Genomic DNA, 6,238 nt, shown 5'->3' on the forward strand with positions numbered 1-6,238 from the left:
GACTAGGTAAAAAGAGAGAAAACTCAAATTATGATAATCAGAAATGAAAGTGGGGACATTGCTACCAGTTCTACAGCAATAAAAACACTGTAAGAGAGTAGTATAAACAATTACATGCCAATCTGGATAACCCAAATGAAATGGACAAATACGTAGGAACACAAAACCAACGAAGACTAATCCATAAAGAAATAGAAAATCTGAATAGACATACAACTAGTAACAAGACTGAATCAAAAATTAAACAAATAAAAAAAAATCTAACAAAGAACAGCGCTTTGGCTGGTCCTGATGGCTTCACCAATGAATTTGACCAAATATTTAAATAAGAACTAATACCAAAAAAAAAAAAAAAAGAAAAGAAAGAGGGAATACTACCTAACTTCTATGATGCCAGCATTACCCTAATATTAAAGCCAGAAAAAGAAATTACAAGGAAACAACAGGTCAACATCCCTTATGAATACTAAGGCAAACAAAACAAAACAAAATTTGGCAGCTCATTAAAAAGATTATATACCATGACTAAGAGGGATTTATTTCTGGAATTTAAGGATGGTTCAACACACAAAAACAAATCAATGTAATACACCACATCAACAGAATGAAGGGGGGAAAATGCATATAATTATTTCAGTTGACACAGGGAAAGTATTTGACAAAATTCAATACCTTTCATGATAAAAACACTCAACAACAGGAATAGAAGGTAATAAAAGCCATATGTGAAAAATACAGTGAACATCATACTCAGTTTTGAAAGACTGAAAGCATTTCATGTAAGATCAGGAACAAGGTAGTGATGCCCATTTTAACCACTTCTATTTAACATAGTGCTAAAAGTTCTAGTCAGAGCAATTACGCAAGAAAAAGAAGTGAAAGGAATCTAAATTGGAAAGGAAGCAGATGATATATGTAGAAAATCAAAGATTCCACTACAAAACTGTTAGAAGAAATGAATTAAGCAAAGTAGCAGGATACAAACTCAATACAAAATGTTTCATTTCTATACTCTAACAATGAACAATCTGAGAAGGAAATTTAGAAAAACAATTCTGGAAGGGAACCAAGGTAGTGGTAGAGGTAAAAGCCTGTACTTGCTGCCTCCCACAACCACATCAAAATTACAACTAAAATATAGAACTTCCTGAAATCTGGCTGAATGGAAGTCCTACATCTAGAGAAGAATTATAGCCCTAGCCAGTGTGGCTCAGTGGACAGAGCATTCGCCTGTGCACTGAAGGGTCCCAGGTTCGATTCATCAAGGGCACATGCCCAGGTTGCAGGCTCAATCCCCAGTAGGTAGCATGCAGGAGGCAATCAATCAATGATTCTCATCATTGATGTTTTATCTCTTTTCCTCTCTGAAATCAATAAACATCTATACTAATAAAAGGGTAATATGCTAATTAGACCAGGCATCTTCCAGGCAACCTTCCGGACATCATTCTGGACAAAGCCACAGTGGCGGGGCCAAGGCAGAGGCAGTTAGGGGCAATCAGGCCGGCAGGGGAGAGCAGTTCAGGATTGCGAGTCAGACATCCCCCGATGGGTCCCGGATTGGAGAGGGTTCAGGCCAGACTGAGGAACCCTCCCCTGCCACCCCCATGCATGAATTTCATGTACTAGGCCTCTAGTGTATATATATATATAAGAAATTACATCAAGAATGATAGGAGAGGTGGAGGCATGGAATGGGTTGGTCTGACACCCACATGTGGCGTGTTTTTAATCAGGAGGGATATTTCTGCTGTGGAAGCCTCCTGTGAGAAGCAAAGGGTCCCAGCCCCACACCAGACTGCCAGGCCAGAGTTCCAGAGCTAGGAAGAGAGGTCCCCATAACTTCAGGCTGTAAAAGCCAGTGGGGATTATGGCTGAGTGACATAGAGACTGCTGGAGAACCAGCCATTCCACTTAAAGGGCTGGTGCACAGACCTACTGAGACTCGATCCCTCTGGCTCCAGTGCTGGGGCAATGGCTTGCAGGGGACTCAGGAACATATGAGGAGGAACTGTATTGTCTGATATCTGAGCAAGAACTCAGGGCCCACTTTCTTCCCACCAAGGGTGCTCCCAGGGGTCATTGTTCCTATGCTGAGACTTCCCAGGTTGCAGAGCTGACTGGCAGCCATATCTGAGTTTCCATCAGCATGGCCCACACTGTTTGCTCCACACCCTAGAGAGTCCCTGAGGCCACACCCCACCCAATTTGCAGCCCCACCCAAACTGTTTACAGTGGCTTTTCCATGTGAATGAACTGTCCTGGCTCAGGCTTCAGACATTCCTAAAATCTCTCAAATAAGCAGCAACTGGCATTAGCATTCCCCATACCTATCAGCAAGAGGCCCAAGACTTGGCACTAGCACCAGCCTGCTTTGCTTCACAGCTGGGCCTAGCCTGGGCACTTCCAAGCCCAATACAAGTAGCAGCCATCTGAAGATAGCTCTGTGGCACCTGCCGGGTGGCCTCAGGCAGTAGCTGACTTTGCACCTCCTGGGAGGCCCCAGAGCCAAGTGCACCTGGTGGACAGCTTCAGACCATATCAGATTACAATTCTACACATCCACAGTGACACACTCAAGGGGAAGACTCAGTGAGCACCAAAGCCCCACTGAAGCAAGTCCATAGGAGTATCTCCTGCACAGCAGCTCTTCCACTTTATTTGCAGTTGGTCCTCACAGGCAATTAGTCTGGAGGTCAAAATTCCTGCCAGTAACACTAACAGCAATCAAGTCTCAACTACAACAAGACTGCACACAGCCCACACAGGGACGCAACTAGAGTGGCTGGGAAGACTAAGCCACTGGGCCCTATGGGACACCTAGTACACAAGGCCACTCTACCATCTCAAGGAGACATAGCAGCTCTACAGGGAAGCAGCCAACATGCAGAGACAAAGAAACATGTCACAAATGAAAGAAATGGAAGCAGCCCTGACTGGTTTGGCTCAGTGGATAGAGGGTCGACCTGCGGATTGAAGGGTCCTGGGTTTGATTCCAGTCAAGGGCATGTACCTTGGTTGTGGGCACATCCCCAGTAGGGAGTGTGCAGGAGGCAGCTGATTGATGTTTCTCTCTCATCAATGTTTCTAACTCTCTATCCCTCTCCCTTCCTCTCTGTAAAAAATCAATAAAATAAAAAAAAACTACTGGATACAGATTTCAAAACAATGTTTATAAGGTTGCTCAAGGATCTTAATGAGAGCTTCAAGGGACTTAGTGAGACTTAAGGATCTTAGTGAGAATTTCAAAGACATAAAAAGGTCCAATCAGAAATGAAGAATACACTAACTGAAATGAATAATTTACTGGGAGTCAACAGTAGAGTAGCAAGCTGTGAGTTTGACATGCTTGGAGTAGAGGATATCGAGAATCAAATTAACGATTTGGAATCTGAGGAAGCAAAAAATATCCAATCAGAAAAGCAAAGAGAAAAAAAGAATTAAAAATATGAAGATAGCCCTGGCCGGTTTGGCTCAATGGATAGAGTGCTGGTCGTGGACCAATGGGTCCCAGGTTCGATTCCAGTCAAGGGCACATACCTTGGTTGGAGGCTCTTCCCCAACCTGGGTCCTGGTAAGGTTCCTGCAGGAGGCAACTGATCGATGTGTTTCTGTGACATCAATGTCAAAAGAAACAGAAAACAAAACAAACAGGCAGCTAAGCAGATGAGAGATGATATTTGCAAACAGTAGCTCCGACAAAGGTTTAATTTCCAAAATATGTAAAGAACTCATAAAACTCAACACCAAACAATCCAATCAAAAAGTGGGCAGAGGACCTGAAAATATACCTCTCCCAAGAAGACATACAAACAGTCAATAGATATATGAAAAGATGTTTAACCTCACTGGCCATTAGGGAAATGCAAATCAAAACTACAAGGAGATACCACCTTACACCTGATAGAGTGGCCATTACCAGCAAGGCAAGTACAGTGGGGCCTTGACTTACGAGTTTAATTCGTTCCGAGACCGAGCTCGTTAAAGAGCTCGTTAAGGAGCTCGTTAACTCAAATTACTCTATCAACTCAATGCAAAAAATCTGCCGAGATAACGGGACACTCATTAAGTCAAGGCCCCACTGTAATAACAAGTGTTTGGAGAGGTTGTGGAAAAAAGTGAACCCTCATTCACTGCTGGTGGGAATGTAGACTGGTACAACCACTATGGAAAGCAGTCTGGTGATTCCTCGAAAATTTAAGAATAGAGCTACCATATGACCCAGTAATCCCTCTCCTGGGTATAGACCCCAAAAACTTGAAATTATGTATTCACAAAGATATATGCATCCCTGTGTTCACTGCAGCATTATTCATGGTGGCCAAGACGTGGAAACAACCAAAGTGATAAACGACTGGATAAAGATGTGGTACATATACACAATGGAATACTACTTAGCCATAACAAAGGATGAAATAGCACCATTTGCAACAACATGGATGGACCTTGAGAACATTATGCTAAGTGAAATAAGTCAGACAGAAAAAGCTAAGAACCATTATTATTTCATTATATGTGGGATATAAAACTGAAGCTTATGAACACAAAGAGCAGAGTGGTGGCGCCAGAGGGAAGGGGGTGAGGGGAGAAGGAGGTCCTAATATGAGGTGACAGCAGAAGATTTGGATGGTGGACACACGGTGCAATATACAGATTTTGTAACATAGAAATCCACACATGAAACCTATATGTTCAATGACACCCCAATCGATTTCATAAACAAAAATAAAGATAATGTACAATCTTAAAAAAATAAAAACAGAAAAACTGCTGAAAGAAGACATAAATAAATGAAAATACATCTCATGTTAATGAATTGGAAGACTTAATATTGCTAAAATGTCAGTAATACCTAAGGAGATCTACAGAATCAACACAATCCCTATCAAAACCCAAATGATGATTTTTGCAGAAATAAATGGTGCTGGGAAGACTGGATATCCACATGCTAAAGAATGAAGTTGGACCCTTACCTAACATATTAAAAAATTAACTCAAAATGGATCAGGACCTCAATGTAAGACCTAAAACAATGAAACTCTTAAAATTAAAAAAGTTTATGCATTAAAAAGACACTATCAACAGAGTAAAATGGCAACATACAGAATGGAGGAAAACATTTGCCAATCATATTATCTGATAGGGAATTAATATCCAGACTATATAGAGAACTTAAATTCAACAAGAAACAACCTGATTCAAAAATGGGCAAAACCCTAGCTAGTGTGGTTCCATTGGCTGAGCATCACCCCATGCACTGAAAGGTCACTGGTTCAATTCCTGGTTGGGGCACATGCCCAGGTTGTGGGCTTGATTCCCAATGAGGGGTTGGGCAGGAGGTAGCAGATCCATGTTTTACATTCTCTCTCTCTCCCTTCACCATCCCTCTCTCTAAAATCAATGAAAACATGTTTAAAAAATAAAAAATGGGCAAAGAATCTGAAAAATATTTATCCAAAGAAGATATACAAATGGCCAAGCTCATGGAAAGATTCTCAAAATCACTAATCTTTACGGAAATGGAAACCAAAATTACAATGAGATACCATCTCACACCCATTAGAATTGCTATTATATATAAAAAAAGGAAATGTGCTGGCAAGGATGTGGAGAAATTAAAATCCTTGTGCACTGTTGGTGGGAATGTAAGGTGGTACAGCCAATGTGGAAAACAGTATGGAGATTGCTCAAAAAATTAAAAACTACCATATCATCCTGCAATTCCACTTCTGCATATATACTCAAAGAAAACTGAAAGCAGTTTCTTGAAAAAATATTTGTTTTTTTAAAAAAATATATTTTTATTGATTTCAGAGAGGAAGGGAGAGGGAGAGAAAGAAACATCAATGATGACAATCACTTATCTGCTGCTTCCTGAATGTCCCCTACTGGAGATTGAGCCTAGAACCCAGGCATGTGCCCTGACTGGGAATCAAACCCTAACCTCCTGGTTCATAGGTAGACGCTCATCCACTGAGCCACACCAGCTGGGGTTGAAGAAATATTTGTAAACACATGTTCTCAACAGCATTAGTTACAATAGCTAAAACATGGAAGCAAACCAAGTATCCACTGATGTATGAATAAACAATATGTAGCATATACATACAATGGAATATTATTCAGCCTTAAAAAGGATACTCTGCAATATGCTACAAGAGGAGTGAACCTCAAAGTCATTATGCTAAGGGAAAAAAAGATAACTATTGTTTGATTCCACTTATATGAGGTACTTAGA

The sequence above is a fragment of the Myotis brandtii genome, unplaced genomic scaffold (genome assembly GCF_000412655.1).
Source record: "Myotis brandtii unplaced genomic scaffold, ASM41265v1 scaffold407, whole genome shotgun sequence".
NCBI classification, from domain to species: domain Eukaryota; kingdom Metazoa; phylum Chordata; class Mammalia; order Chiroptera; family Vespertilionidae; genus Myotis; species Myotis brandtii.